Below are 16,934 nucleotides of genomic sequence, written 5' to 3' on the forward strand. Positions count from 1 at the left end.
ACTAATAAACCTATTGCCAATCCTTCCTCAAAAGGGTGTGGGACAATGTATGCAAAAATAAAAATTTTCAAGAAATAATATCAGGACGGTTGAGCAGTTGGCTTCCCTTATCCATGTTTTCAGCATGGGGCAAGGCAGCACGTTTGGGCTCCAAACACACACTGCTTCTCTGCCACGAGGATACAGTTCAAAGCATAGGTATCGGGGCCTTCTGCCAAAGCCTCTTTTCCAATAACATCTCTTACTGCAGAGGGCCTGCAGTAACAAACAAATATCAAAGTTCGATTCTTATCAGGATCTTCACATGCACAAATTCTCGCTTTCAATGGTGGTCATTGGTCTCAGAGTTGGATCCCCTTTTTACCACAATGTTTACACTTGGTCTTCCTCGTTTGGGCTCGGACCATGGATCTCCCTCGTACAGGCTCGGATCATGGATTTCCCTCGTTTGTGCTGAGATCCCTTTAACACAATATTCACATTTGGTCTCCCTCGTTCAGGCTTGGACCATCTAATCTCACTTTCTACGGTTTTCTCTTGATATAAAAATCAAAGACTTTTGAATGTGCAATGTGTGTTGCTTAAAATGTTGCAGGACCACTTCGATTCACTTCACACAATTTTCTCGATCAATCCTCTACTTTCGTTTCTGACACTTCTTGGAGGGGTACCTTCCAGAGACCTATGATTAAGCACATTCACGGTGCCGGACCACTCTGTCAACGGTATAGTATCTTTCCTTCTCAAGTTCAAACATTCATCAGCAGTTTAGCTTTACTCATGTCTTTCAGTACATGCGTTTAACAATCTTTATTCCAGCGTTCGTTATACAATGTTGTCGCTTGCAACCGTGACTTCAACACAGAGTAGTCTTGCATCGATCGCCCCAACTCACCAGCTGTGTTCATCTCTTTGGCACCTCTTTGTTTTTGTAGCCAAGGACAATACCATGGCGGCTGCTGCTCCTCCCTCCCTTGGTCGGATATGCGGGAGGGCCTCTGGTATCTCAGTCACACAAGACAGGATTCTTCAGTTTGGTTTCCTGGGTTTACGCTTTCGGACTCAAAGGTTTCTTGAAAGTAACGGTTTCTTGACAAAAAGTTCAAGGGTATTTCCCTCCTTGCATACGTTTCTTGGTTTGCTGTCTTTCTCCCCTCGTTCAGCTGCCAACTTGAAACTGCTGTTCCTTTGTGTGCTTTGCATTGCTCCGAGTGTGCTCTCGTGCTTCGCCTTGTATCCGTGTGGGGAAGTTTAATGGAAGTCAGGTGTGAGTGATTGTCAGTAAATACCTGACTTCGCCTGACCATAGTAGTGGGACATGTCAGGTACACTGCTCGGGTGTGAGTCTTTTTTCTCTCAGAGCGGGCTGTGCATGTGAAAGTGTTTGTGAAGGGAAAGATATCCTTTGTGGAGAGACTGCGAGAAGCCTGAGTGTAGAAAAAAAAGCCCAGAAACAACCTTCTTACCAGTAAGAAGCCTGGAGAGGTCCGGAGCCAGGACGGTTGGTGGCAACCCTGAGGGGCAGAGAGGTTGTAAGGAAAAGGTCTGTGACCTGCAACAGGTAATGAACTACCTCCAAAGCCATTTTCACAATCAAAGTACCTGGCAGGGTTGTGACCCATGTGGGCTGTGACAGAAAGTCCAGAGGAGCATACCCCCTGGTATTGTGAACTCAGGGAGGTCCGGGGGAGAAACATAACCCTCCCCTGTAATTGTGAGAAGGGGTGTGAAGATTGTGAAGGCCTTGAGAAGCGAGTCATTTATTTTCTTGGCATTACAAGAAGCCTAATAGAGGCCAGGGGAAGAGAGTCATAACCTCTGGTACTTGGGAACATTGTGCTAAAATGTGTGACGATTGTGACGAAGGACAAGAGAGGGGAATCACTCTCTGAACATTACAAGAGACCTGGGAAAGGCCAGGAGAAGCAGCATACCCTCTGGCATTGTGAATTGTGCAAGCCTAAACGAGGCCAGGGGAAGAAACATACCCCCCACCCCGTATTGTGAACTGTGCATGCCTGAGAAACGGTCAGGGGAGGAAAAGCATACCGCCTCCCCCCCCCCTGGTTATTGTGAACATTGTGAAAAGTCTAAGAAAGGCCAGGGGAAGGGAGTCATTCCTCCTGGTATTTATGAATATTGTAAAATAAGACATGAAAGTACATGAAAGTACTGTTAGCTGTGAGAGAACGCTGGTGAAACTGACTACACTACGGACGTCTGTGTTTTCCTCTCCAGAACCTGCTCGCTCGTGTCTCTGCTGTTTTTCTGAATGCACACGAAGCGGACGTCTTTACAAAGACACACGGAAGCTGCCTGACTTTCCATCAAAGAAAAAAAAAACACTCCCTTTTGATTGGGCCAGTGACTCCTTCTTCCTTTTTTTTTCATCCCGCCCACTTGAACTCAAAAATAGCGTGCCCAGCGCACTCGCGCGCGCCCACACGTAAAGTACATGAAAGTACTGTTAGCTGTGAGAGAACGCTGGTGAAACTGACTACACTACGGACGTCTGTGTTTTCCACTCCAGAACCCGCTCGCTCGTGTCTCTGCTGTTTTTCTGAATGCACACGAAGCGGACGTCTTTACAAAGACACATGGAAGCTGCCTGACTTTCCATCAAAGAAAAAAAAAACAGTGAGTGACTTAAGTTCCTTTACTGGAACGTAAACGTATATTGACTTTTTTCTTTACTGGTGGCTGAACTAAACTCCTCCCCTCTCTTACTTGTTTGCAGCTCCCTTTTCATTGGGCCAGTGACTCCTCCTTCCTTTTTTTTTCATCCCGCCCACTTGAACTCAAAAATAGCGTGCCCAGCGCACTCGCGCATGCACACGTAAAGTACATGAAAGTACTGTTAGCTGTTTGCTGCTTTTGCTGGTTTATGGTTTTAAACTCATATTTGTATTGTGCACCGTGATCCATCGCGCAAGCACCGGTGAAGCTCCGCTCAATTGCGGTTCTTTTTGTTTTTCTTCCCATTTGTTTGCAGCCTTTTTTTTTTTTTACCTTTACATCACGTTTGGATACTCTTATTTCTGTTGATCTTCGTTTAGACATACCTTCTGTAAGTATTATCTTTGTTAAATTATGCAGTGCGTCCTAATGACCTTAAAATCAGGAATGCCAAACATGGGACCATTAACAAGAGGTACTAATGAGCACAGGCCACATGTGCATGCCTCAAAGAGATTACCCAAAAGTTGCACGGACACTTCACGAAAATCTCATATGTTAAGTAAGAGGGGTTTGAAATCTGCAGGGCACGCTGACATTCGTCAGTTTTGTAAAGATCACTCTGAAATGATGCAAAACACCTGCAATAGTATATCAGCAGTGATCCCTCCTCTGCTTATTCCCAATTACACCTACAATTGTGAACACTAACAGCGTTGGCATTCCAAGTGAGTGTCTCAATGCTGATGAATATGTTACCCCTGCCGCAGTAACTGCCATTTCAGACAGGTCACTTACTGATAGTGTCATATTGGGCAATATATTTACAGCTCCTGCCCAAGAAACTATAGTAAATTCTTATGGCACAATCAGTGAGCAGGCGTCTCTGCCGCAAGAAAATGTTACACCTTCTCACCTATCTCACTCTTCTATACAAAATCTTTCTGCCTCACCTGAGTTATTTTCAAACAACAATCACTCACGCTCGGCTTTAGAATTCTCATATATGGCCCCAACGCCGCGCAACCCGCGCATTAACGGCTCTAACACCCCTAAAAAAGCAGAGGCCAAACCAATGCCTAATTTACTAGAAATTACTTTAAATTCAGTAAATTTGGCAATCCAATCAATGGCCAAATTGTTCGAGACCCTTGATTTGAAACTGACAAATCAGAATCTACAAATAGAAAAAGTATTAAAAAAACAGCATCATTCTAGCAGTGTTAAACCTAAATTAAACTCTGCCAATGTAGCTACACAAACTGACTGCCATGCAGACTTTGTATTGAGTCCTTCTGTTATAAAACCTGTAGTTCTGCAGAATAAGTACTCTGTACTTCCACGCCTCTCAGAACCTATTCAGGACAAATTTCAAACGGCTCATTCCACTAAAACTGGACCTTTGGCCGTACTCACTCAGCCCCCCAAAGATATTGCTAACTCACTAGACACGATCCAGGAGAGACAACCTGTGGGGCTACACATTACTGTTAAGGCGTTGCAGGCTGACCCTCAACTTAATTCAGAGCCTTCAGCTAAGTCACCGGTTTACACACTATTTGACACAACACGGTCAGATAAACAGAAGCACGTTAGATTTCTTGATGCGAAAAAAACAAAAAACATGTCCATTCCAAAAAACAATGGTGCTTCAAAGACTAAACACTTCATCAAAGCAGTCACTAACACGCAAAAAGGCAAACTGTTAGTCTATAATGCTATTGCAAAAAAATATCAGCAGCAAGCACAAGCTCGGAAAGATGCTGTGGGTTCTAGGCCCCTAGAGAAGGTTACATCTTATACTCCTCTTAACGACTTGTTAGCGGTAGCGGTTGACATGGATCGAGCTCAAAGTTCACAGATTACGACTGCCCCCTCAGCAGATAAGGCAGGATGTGTAGGTCAGTCTGATGGACCCACACAAGAGGCACTTGAACTAAGAAGGAAAGAAATTAGACATGCTGTTGATGAATACATGAATAGGCAACCATCCCAAAAAACTCTAAATTGTTGTGAGCATAAAGACAGAACAGATACGACACAAACTTCAGTTCAGCAGCATACAATTCCTATAAAATCATCCCTTGCCACTAGCCTCCTACCAAAACAGGTGAATAGTGAACATAAAATTCTCTCTATACCCATTGGCACTTATGCACCTAAATCAACTCCTTTGTTACCTTTACGATCTAGTTCTTGTCAAGTTCCTGGTCTATGTTCAATCCAACATCACACAAACCAAACAAACCTGACCTCATCCTCAACATCACACCCTCAGAACAGTCTTCTATCTCACGCTCCCCCTCCGCTGAAAACTGTTGAGGAACTGGGCACGAAGACTGGAGAGGGTAGTGATCTGGTGACACTACCATCACAATTTCTTCATATACTCCAATTAGCGTTGCAGAAAGCTAGTGAAGTCTCTAATCAAGCAACATCATCTGTTGCCGAGGTAAAACCTCAATCAACTATTGTGAAAAAACAATTGCAAGCAAACACCAAAAGACCTGCTTTATATTCTTTAACCATAGCTTGCAGGCCTCCTCCGAGTGTGCAATATGATCTGAACCGCAGATCTATACTAACAATATTTTCAGAGATTCCTGCGCTAGAAGACATTAATTCGGTTGATTTGCAGTTAGTTGAATTTGATAATGAGCACTCACTCTCTTCAGTGAAAGTATGGATCAATTCACGAGTTGTCTTGAACACAATTTGGCTTGCCAAAAGACAACTTTACGATTTAGGATTTATTCTTAACATAAATTCATCGACCACATCACTTCCAGAAGTTGTATCACGATCAGATTTAATTGAGAGTAAGTGTGATATGTCAAAAAATCCTGAGTCAAATATAAAGGATTTGACCAAAATGCTTTGTACATGTATCAGAGAGTTTGACATGCACTAACTAAGCCATCTTACAAAAAAAAAAATCCTTGGTCACCTTAGTCAGTTGGAACACGAGGGGTCATCGCCATCTCATTAATAGTCCTAATTTGGGCACTATGAACGCCGATATATTAATGATGCAGGAAACATGGCTTGTTGATCTCCCAATCTGGGACAATTATGATTTATATTTTAATCCCGCTCTTAAGAAAAAATTGGGAAGACTGACTTCAGGTCTGCTCATTGCAATTAAACAACTTCCTTCATTTTCCTCTGGAAACTGGCTTTCCCCTAAACCCTTTCTACAAGCTGTCAAACCCAAAGCTGGTGGCTCCACTTATGTTTTAATTAACATGTACTGGAACCCAGTTGGTATATCTGATCATGCTTTTATGAAAGACTTGAATAACTTAATGGACTTAATCTATGTTGACAAATCAGTGCCATATGTCATTCTAGCAGGTGACCTCAATTTACATTGTCTGGAACCAACTCATGACAAGTCTAGATTGGCTTTATGGTTGCATTTTGTTCAATCTCGAAGTCTGCAAATGTTGAATGGTACTTTTGTTGACGATATTCCTCCTCACCCCACGTGGCATAGGGGTACGTCCATGGCAATAATTGATTATATATACATCAACAAGGGCTTAATCAACAATGTGGTCAGTTTTCAAGTCAAAGACACTAACTTAAGCGACCATAACATTCTATTTGCTAATTGGGTCTCGACAGAAATCTTGGAAAGTACATATTCTAAATGCGCAGCTGGACTTCTCTCTATCAATTCAGGCTGCAATAGATTAAGATGGTCTGAAACGTCCTTAAAACGTTTTAATCAATTCTATGCCACGGAACTACATAAAACCAGTGCGGTGAATATCAAAAATACTGCGTACCATAAATTGATGCAATTGTTTCAATCTTATCTATCACACCAGGCAAAGCCTAGATCAGTACATTTGCATGTGTTTAGTAAGCAAATTCAATCTGCGAAAAAGTCATATCGATCTCATAAGAGACGAATTCTAAAATTACCAATAGAGCAAAGGAATGGCTTACTATTAAAATTGAAAACTAAACACAAGAATTGGATGCGAACCATGAAAGCCACGCTATATCAAAATGACAGTGCATGTATGCTAAGAAATATTGCTGGGCAGAATACTGCCCAAATATGGGCTACCATTAATCAGATTTCAACAGGGCACCAAATAGCATTATTATGTAACAACGTTCCACAACAAGCTTGGGTTACGCACTTCACGCAATTGTATGAGCTCCCGCAAACTTCGCTTGGTGGACTAGCCACTGTAGAACCAAACACATTTCTGTTGAAGTTTGACAAAGAAGACATTTCATACTTCATGAAGAAAGCAACCACCTCAAGGGATTCAGGACCCGATGGCTTGTCCAATTTTACCCTGAAACAATACCCAGATATTTGGACTGACATTCTATGGAATATGTTCAACAACATTAATCTGACACAAACCATTCCGGAAACTTGGACCCATTCCATAATCTTACCAGTCCACAAAAAAGGTGATAGAACTCACCCTGCCAGCTACAGGCCCATAGCATTACTAGATGCACCAAGTAAAATCTTTAATCGCATCGTACTTAGAGATCTTAATGTATGGGCCTCCAATCAACAGAAAAGAGATCCTTTTCAGGCAGGTTTTGTGTCTGGTTTGAGTACTGCCCCTAACATTATCACCTTAAACATGATAAGATCTCACTGTTTCACCCAAAAACAACCTTTATTCCTGGCATTCATAGACTTTAGGGTTGCATTCGACTCTATCGATCATAATCTACTGTATAAAAAACTAGTGCGATATGAATGTCCACCCTCACTTCTTGCAATAATCAAACTTCTCCACACAAATACTACTCTCCAGGTTAGGTTGACAACCGAAGGCTCATTATCTGTGCCCATTCACACAGCTTGAGGCCTTAAACAGGGCTGCATATTGGCCTTGTTTCTTTTCAATCAGTTCATTTTAGATCTTGGTGAGTCCTTTTCTGATGTACTAACTGATGCTCCTAAACTGGGCTTGCAATTGGTCCCATGGCTGCTATATGCAGATGATTTGGTTCTCTTGTCGACAACTCCACGAGGGTTGCAAAATCTACTTGATTCTTCTATCCACCTATTCCTTAAACAATAATCTTGTTATTAATTTGGAAAAAACTCAAGTAGTGACTTGCTTGCCAAATGTAAAAACAGCTGGTAAAAGAACCTACAAGTGGCATTTGCAAAATGTTGAATTGCAGAATGTTTCTGAATACAAGTATTTGGGCATTATAATCTATAATAAAATTTCAGAAAAATCATATGTAGATTCTTTGTCATACAAGCTTCAAACACTAAAATCACAGGCCATCATATTAATGTCCAAATTCGGTAAATTCTCAATTCAGCATATCACCCCACATAAGGCAACAATATCTGCGTTTCAGGTTTAATTTATATCCGACAACTGAAATCCTGGCTAGGAGGGGTCTGATTACTCATGATCTAAATCATTGTCGTTTCTGCCAGAATACAATGTGCTATGAGACATTGAAACATATGATAGTAGTCTGCCCTGCCTTAGACAAGACAAGAAAGACATTTTTCAGCAAACAATTACAGATATACGTACCTTTGACCGATGACGAAATTTGGTTTAAAATCTTTTCAAGTAACAAGCTGGGACTTAGAATTACAATTGTGCAATTCCTGGATAATGTGTTGTCGGAAGCCAATTTAGGTGAGGATTGATTACAGATCTTCTAGAATTGTTATGAATATAGAAATTTGTAACTATTCTAACGTTAAACATGTCTTATTGTTTTCTCTTTCTTTTCTTTTCTTTTTCCTTCTTTTAAAATGTTTCATTTGCAATTTTAATTGTATTATGTATATTGTACATTGCGAATTGTTATCATTAGTTCTTAAATATTTGCTACTTTGTTATATTTGAAAGGTTGATTTATCAACCAACCAAATAAAAAAAAAAAATCCTGGGAAAGACCAAGGGAAGGGAGTCATTCTCTTGGTACCAGGATTTCGAGTTGGAACTTTGATTTAATTTGGAATTGAGACTTTTCAATCTGGAACCTTTGTTGTGCCTTTGAGAAGAACTGCAACCTGGGGAAGGGAGATATCCCCCCCAGGAAATAGTCCCTTCAGGTTACTAGCAAGGTGGCCCAATCTGCATTGAGATAACTCAACAACCTTGAGTTAAAAGTGTAAGGGATGGAAATAGGCTTTTGACACAGGACGGCGGACTATATAATTTCAACAGACCTGACAGAATCCTTAGTGTTCAGTTGAGGCTGGGAACCCCCTCTTAGCGTTGTGAATAGTTAGGGTATTTGCTCCTTTATTTTCACTGAATACAAGTTTATAACCACAACAGTGTCACGTGTGTGTCGGTCTCCTCCTTCCACACCCTTACAACAGTAAGAAGTCAACTAGTTTCCTGGGTTGGTCATGGCCATCCAGTTTGACAGAAGGAACAGTCATTTTGGGCACTTGTTCTTCTTGCTGATAGATTTTTATCCATCAGCGGTGATATTTGGATACCGAGGCTTGAGCTTCATTACTCCATCTTCTCGGGTTGAGTATCTAGTCATGGGTTTGTTTTCTTCTTGGTCTGTGTTGTCTTGTCACAGTAGAGCTGGTTTCACAGGGTCTTCCCAGTGATGGGCCGCGGGTAGCGGTCGAACAGTCATTTTGGGGGAATCTTTTCCAACTTAAATAGCCACCTCTCACATGCCCCATTGTGCTGTGGACATTGCTTTCAAAACAGCCCCCCTCTCTCCCAGTTATTGGGAGCCTAATTCAGGAGTGTCTTACAACTTTTAGGCACTTGACAGTTCATTCATTCACTTGCTACGGGGAACAGCCCCAGTTCATATGTGATGCCACAGTTCCGTGATGGAGTTCCACAATTGGTTCTCTGCCATTCAACTACTGCCCCCTTCTTCCACCATGAAAAGTTTCTAACTTCTCTGTTCTTGGTGTCCCAATGTTTCTAACCCCTTTTCAAATTGCCCCTGTTCTCACAGCTCATGTGACCTGGGTTTAAACGAAACAATAAAAAGGATTGCACTGCTAGCCAGGACCATCAGATACCCCCTCAACTTCGGGTTTCCTCACTTGCAGACAACGACATGATTAAGTCCAAGCTGGCACATCTCTGAAGCCGACAACGATTTTAGAAGTGCAAATGACTTCCTAAAGGCCCTCCCCCTGGGTGCCAGACAGTACTTGCGGAGGGGATTCTTCACAAAGACCCAGTCTCCCAACTTGAACAGGTGACACAGCATTTCCGGTTCCTTTTGGCAGCGCCTGCTGGGCCTATGAATAGATACACAGCATTTTCAGAACACTGTACAGCTAGAGCAGTTACTGAGACTGAGAGAAAGCAAGGTAGTCGTCTAGCTGCAACTGGTTCATATGCAGTGCTATACTACACAATAAGGCAATATGGTATCACTATGTTTCTGTGTTAATGCAACTTGGGCATCGCCCCCTTTTTCGTGACAATATGAAACAAATGGCTTTTTGTAGTCTAGTCAACCAAGGGCTGAGGCGGTAGCAAATACCTGTTTACTTCAAGTAACACTTTTTCGGCTGCTGGTGTCCATTTCCCAGATTCTAGTATGTGTAAACGCATCAATACCTGTCATATACGACTATCCATTGTCGACAATAACCAGTTCCTCCTAAGAAAGACCTAATGTGAAAATTGGTGGTGGGTTTAAGCGATTTTAAAACTTTCTTTACAGGAATTGGTCCTGCTCCATGTACCTACTGAGATGCTATGCTCTAAATACTGCAACTTAGTCCCGCACAATTGCAATGGTTGACATGATGCCTTATGCCCTTGTTCAGCTATTGGTCTTAAAGGTTCCAGTGTGTCTTGCACAAACACTTCATATGAAGTGATTGAACCTAGGATGTCCACTACTTATTGGATCGTCACTGACCCACTTGGAAACTATATGTCCTCTAGGTCTTTCTTAAGAATTTCTGAAACGATTGTGGGGCTCTCTGTAGTCCCCTGTGGAAGCGTAGTCCATGTATTTTGCAAACCAGATTGAATAAAGGTGAACAAGTACCGGCTTTCGGGATTTATGGGAATATACAAGAAAGCACAACATTATCAACAACAGTCAAATGAGAGTAGCTGTAGATGGAATGCAAGAAAGTATTGTGTCGCAGCTTGTAAGTCTTTTACAAAGTGATATGTCTCTACCTAGCTTTTTCATTGGAATAATTACATGGGCCAATAGTAGTTGACATAATAATCCATTGTTTCCATACTCTATTTGTACCTTTCTACACTTCTCTGCTTTTGGTTCCATGGAGTATTGGGGCTTCTATTGCAAAGGTTTTAATGGGCGAATACTAATTTCAGCTGGTTCAGCTTTCCTGTTCAGCCCCGCCTCGTATGCATTTTGAGACCAGAGCTTGACAGGTTTTTTGGATCATAATCTAACTACATCTGAGACAAATTCCTTATATTTATGAAATTTCCTTAATTTAGTATATAAAACTGCTAAAACCTTGTTTTATGTTTACAAGGAGTGTCCAAAAACACACACTGTAGGGTGCATCTCAGTTTTCAGAATAGGTTGCATTCTAATAAATTCACTTGAGTGATGGGGCTTAAAAGAAAAGCATGTTCATCTGAAATAGGACTTGGTAACTATCATGGGGGTTGTAACAGGGTGTAGCACAGGATTATTAGAAATATCTACAGCTTTTACACTCGTAGAATGAAAGCAGCAGAGCTGGGAAGTCTTTAGACATAATTGCTGATCAATTTTCCCTCGAATCTATTAGACAGGATAACCTTGCCCCAAATTTCAAAATACCTCTTGATCTATGGGTATCAATGCTTGAATGGCGTTGTCACTTTTCACTGATTGACTGCCTGAGGGTATGAATTCTGTGCATTCATGTTTTGGAAGTTAAGGGTGTGGGGTTTGCAGAAGCCTGAACCTGTCGCCTGTAGGGACACTCGAATTTCCCATTCACTTGTTTGTAGTAACCGATTTTGAAAGTCCTGCACACCTAAGGAGTGGGGGCACCATCGCTCAGTACACTATTAATGCCCCTTCTCCACCCAGGGCCTCCAATGCTCACTTGTAATCCTCTATTCACATTTCCATTTGCAGTCATATTCACTTCTTGTCCCCATCCTCACTGCGGTACCCTTGTAATTGAAGGGCCATTCATTTACATTACATTATTTCACACTTTTGCTCCTGACAAGAAACCACCATTAGTTCCTTCAGAGGTTTGGTACTAAAACCCAAATATTCTTTAACAAATTGTTGCTGAAGTTTAGTCATTAACCCCTGCACAAATACCACAGCCATGGCTTTGTGAGCCGTGTGTGCCAGTTTGTTAATATTAGAATGCTGCATAAACGCAACCTTCAAACTATCATAATAGTCAACTGGACACTCATGCTTATTCTAATTACAGTCATTTAATTTGGCCAAATCTGTTTTCCTCCTACCAACAAATTCTCCCTTACCTGGGTTGATTCTGCCATTACCCCTTAGCCTTGGGGCAACCAACCAGTTTTGTGAATTAAAGACTGGTACACCTCAGTCAGCATTACTACCCACACCAGCTGATTCATAACTTCCGAGGAAGTCATGAATCTAGATTTTTCAGTTCATCAGTCAAGTTTTATGGTTCCTCCCGGCTGTTCGGAAAATCTTTAGACAAATTCCTTGACTCTCCAGGAGTCCATTTACTGTGTATTGTTACAAAATTAACAGCTCCATCAGCAGAAACCGCAGGCAATTGCCACATACATTGCCAGTCTTGCCATACACCGTGATTGGCGACACGCTTGCATGGTCACTTGGGATGTACTGTAGCAGGAGCTGCTGTTGTGTCTGTGTGTTTGACACAGCTGAGGTCTGAGACTATGGATGCTGAATTGTTGCGGCCTTAGAGCGTGTACCTACTGATGCAGAAGCTTGCATAGCTTTGTGGCTCGCATGTGAAGCCCCCAACAACTCTGTATCTTCGCCTTACACCCCCCCCCCTTCCAGCTTACCCTCAATCTCTTCTTTGGATAGAAGGACACAATGACAGTGATCAGATCAGGTAGATTTGATTCTGTTCTCTTTCTTTGTTAATTTTTTATTTGTGGTATTTGCTCCTCAGTTTATCGTTTGTGTCATTAAGGCCTCCTCATTCTTGGTTCCCCAAGCCATGTACAAGCTTCGCCACACCAATCTAAGAATACTTCTCATTGCTCAGGAGCAATACTATTTATGTTGGAGCGTGTGTAGTGGGATGTGCAGGAGTTTAGCCAAATTTAAGGGTACATGCCACAAGGAATTGCTTGAACATATCCTTCTGTGTCATTGAGCTTCATTTTTCCAAATATTTGCATGCACTTAACTGGTTACATGTATTCATAACATATGCTGGTGGGCCCCTTACAAGGAAACTACATTATTTTCATTGCTCTGGGCCCATCCCCACTGGGCCTGAGGGAGGGGTTCAAGATATTCTCATTCATTCTGAAGTAAACCTTAAGCTTTGAAGCTGCTCTTCCACATAACGTTATTCCATAAACTACATGCACTAACCATTTAACATTCTGCTTCCCTGAATTCATCTTTAGTACTGCCTTCTCATTTTCAGAGAGATTTCATTGTAACTAATTTATTTCGCCACCCGCACTCTGCTCCCCTCTTCTTTCTAGCACCACCTTCCGTTCATTTCTATCCTTTCTGATCGGTTATGCTGCTTTGTATGATAGGATTAAGAACGCTTTTCGATTTCTACCTTTAAGATTTTCCCAATCCTTCCCCATTTTCTTCCTCTTTGATTCCTCCCTTCCCCCATACTGGCTCTGTCCTCCTGCCATAACCTAAGTAAAATGGTTTTCATGCAGCCCAGGAGGAGACACCAACCTTTCAGGTGGCCTTACATCGAAACCATGTGTAAAGGGTTCCAATGAAGCCTCTTACCTATGTGCGAGGGGGGCAGTCCAATACTCCTGTTACCATCTTGGCTGACCATGACGAGTCAGAATCACAGCACCAAAAGTAGAGACTCCCTCAATAAATACACTAATGCAAACACGGCAGCAGCAACGCAGCCAGCTTTTATTTCTGTACAGAGGGAAATTAACAAGAACACTGCCACAGGCACCTCCTCCCACAAAATGGACCCAGAGCACAGACTTCCTGGTGTTTTTTGTACATAGAAACAGTAAGATACATTTAGTCAGTTAAAACAATATACTTCCAAATGGATCATCCTTCAACTTTAGGAGGCATGGTTTAACAGTGTCATGTTATTCTTGGACTACTATGCCCTGCCCTACAATGGTTTATTTGTATTTATTTTATTTATAAAGCGCTCCTGGCCCAACGGCATCCGGGCGCATAATTTGAGATACATGCATAGTCATCAGAGACAGTCACTTGACATGGAAGTATTTACTTAATCCCAGCCCGTAGCTGATCACCCCATCATATGTAATGACCCCCGGTCTGGTGAATAGCATCCACATGGCCCTCTTTCCAGTTATCGGGTTAGAACAACTTGCACATGTTACTTGATATACGGGCATGCCCATGTCCCAAGCAGAGATTAACATCACAGCCGTACAGCCTGTCTGCTAATCGTGGCCTCTCTGTCCTGCCCGGTAATCTCCTAATCATGCCTGTGCTGCTGTCCTGCTAGCTACACTTGCTCAAACGGTGCGCATGAGAGGACATAAAATTCTGTCAATTTTGACAACCCCTAGCAACAGCCTGGTATATATGTCCATGAAGGTGGTTGGAGTGGTCCAGCCCTAGGGAGGCTGTCAATGGCTGAGGTAGCTGGATCCAATCTGAAAGGAAAAGAGAACACTTGGGTGGCCAATAGATGAGCTCTGGTTTGTTCCTGATTATGGTGGTAAGGGCCCATGTCATGCCTGTGACAGGGGATTTCCTAATTGTTGATTTTTCAAGCCCCTTCTCTGACAGTTGAGAGGAGTCCCCAATTCATGCTACAAGCAAACTTTAGCATGATCACTTCCATACTGGAGACCCACCCTGGTGAAAGACCAACAGACAGGCAAGACAGTGAGTCAAGCTTAGTCCTGCCTGTTCCACTGGTGGGACGAGATAGTAAGCCCTATTCCATGGAACCATGTCTGTGTGAGCAAATGAATATGAACATATCTTCTGCAAATATCATTGCAAAAACTTTCTGTTCAAGTAAAGCATCTATGGAAATAGATCTTCCCGAATGAATCATAGTAATGGCGTAAACCTCAATAAACAAACTTACTCTAGCGAAGTGTGTGCTTGTTATTTTAGTGGAATCCATATGTATTAACCAGTTGTTGTATGTAGAAGTACATGCGTCACTGCACTTCTATTCCTTCTTTAAGGGTGCGTTTCTACCCTACAGGGCAGGTGTGGAGGCACTGTTGCATCATAGTACCTTAGTCACCATTGAGAACTTTACCTCCAGACCATGTGTGTTCACATAAAGGGTAGTGCGCATGCGAAGAGGAGGCAACATCTGTCTCCTATATTAAGTAAAAGGTAGTACCACCCTCGTTTTCATCCATAAGAATAAGAAAAGCAGGGTTAAAACAGCAGTATTCTATTAAATACTGCATGTCCGTTGGCAGCACTATGTAAAACCCTTGCAACGCCTTAATGCCCTATCTTGGCATTACCTAGGTACTAATGTTGTTAGCTTATTTATTTTTATATTGTCGTCAACTTATAATAAAGCAACTCATTGGTACTCTGTCATTGACGACGACTTGCAGGCTGGGTTGTTTCACCAGGAATTGATCTTGCTGCTTTCATGTTACATACGTATCTCTGCATCTTGCAGTTGTGTTAAGTCCACCTACCATTTAAGTTTCTGTTTGGGATGCCAATAATTGTTATTCTGACTATGCATCACTCAAAATGCATCTGTGGTGTTGTCAGTCTTTATGTTAAGCGCACATACACCATAAGTGTATGTGCTCCTCCACCTCCAACTCCCTCAGGGTCAGTTGCTTCTCCAAGCAAGGAGTTGGGGGTAGATCTCTTTCCTCGGCTGGAGCCTCCCTCTGGAACAGCCTCCCTGTCACTCTGAAACTGGAGGAGAATCATCTCCGGTTCCGGAAGCATCTCAAGACCTTCATCTTTGCTTCTGCCTTTGCTCTTCCTCTCCCCTGCTGAACTGTCTGCTTCGGCACCGTGCACTTGGTTACCCTTTGATTTTGGGCCCAGCTCCATACCGACCCAGCCACACACCCACACTGCCTCCTGGCAAACCTTGCACTTCTCCCCTCCACCTTGCACTTTCCCCTTTCTCTCCCCCCTGCACTTGCACATTCCCGGTGTCACTGGGCGTAGTAAGATCATTGTTTTATTGCTATTAATATTGATATTTTATTTCTATCGCGCTCGTACACAAGTGTTTCAGAGCGTGACAAGGCAAGGGAGGGGAACAGGGCAGAACAGAATAACGATCTTACTAGGCCCAATGACATTGAGAAAGCACAAGTGCATGGGAGAGGGGGAAGGGAAAAGTGCATGGAAGGGGGGCGAAGTGGAAAGTGCAGAGCAAAGGAGAAATAGATAAATAATAATAAATAAATAATAAAGGCAACAAACCGTGGTAGTGCAGCCTGCAAATGGCAAGTGCTGGGTTTAAGGCAGCAGACAGGGTAAGTCTGATAAGTGCAGGAAGAAAAAGGGGGAGGGGCTGTATGGTACAGATACAGACCCCAGTGCATGCGGGGTGCCAAGAGGAAGTGCGGGAGTGTGGCAGGGTGAGCAGGTACATGGGCATGGAGGACAGAGGGTGGCCAGGTGCACGGTTCCAAGAGAGAACAGATCAGCAGGGCAGAGGGGGAGAGAAGGCAGAAGAAAAGAGGAAGGTCTTGAGGTGCTTCCGGAACAAGAGATGGTTCTCCTCAAGTTTTAGAGTGGCAGGGAGGCTGTTCCAGAGGGAGGCCCCTGCCAAAGACAAAGATCTACCCCCAGCTTTTTTCTTTGAAAAACGACTGACACTGAAGGAGTTGGAGGTAGAGGGGTGCGAAGAGCATGAGAGGGGAGGTACCTGCAGAGGGATAGCTGAAGGTATTTTGTCCTCCCTGTTTCCCTCCCTTGCCTCGTCGCGCTCTGAAACACTTGTGTATGAGCACGATACAAATAAAATATCATATATCAAGTACTTTCTTGGCACTTAATGCTTTTTGCTGGAGCTAAAAAGGCTAAAGGCACAATATGATTTTAGTGATATGGCAGTCAGAAGCACTATGATGTCTAGATGGGGCCATGGAATGAACGGTTTTGCTCAGTGTTCCTCTTAAACTACCCTGGTT

At 42.7% G+C, this 16,934-nt stretch overlaps 1 protein-coding gene across 1 annotated transcript in view; it reads left to right on the plus strand.

The window, feature by feature from the left end:
• STX8 (syntaxin 8) overlaps positions 1–16,934 on the plus strand; it is a 1,659,484-nt gene that overhangs the window by 830,324 nt on the left and 812,226 nt on the right. The window lies entirely within an intron of this gene.

Source organism: Ambystoma mexicanum, chromosome 3q (assembly GCF_040938575.1).
Source record: "Ambystoma mexicanum isolate Mex_15411 chromosome 3q, UKY_AmexF1_1, whole genome shotgun sequence".
NCBI classification, from domain to species: Eukaryota; Metazoa; Chordata; class Amphibia; order Caudata; family Ambystomatidae; genus Ambystoma; species Ambystoma mexicanum.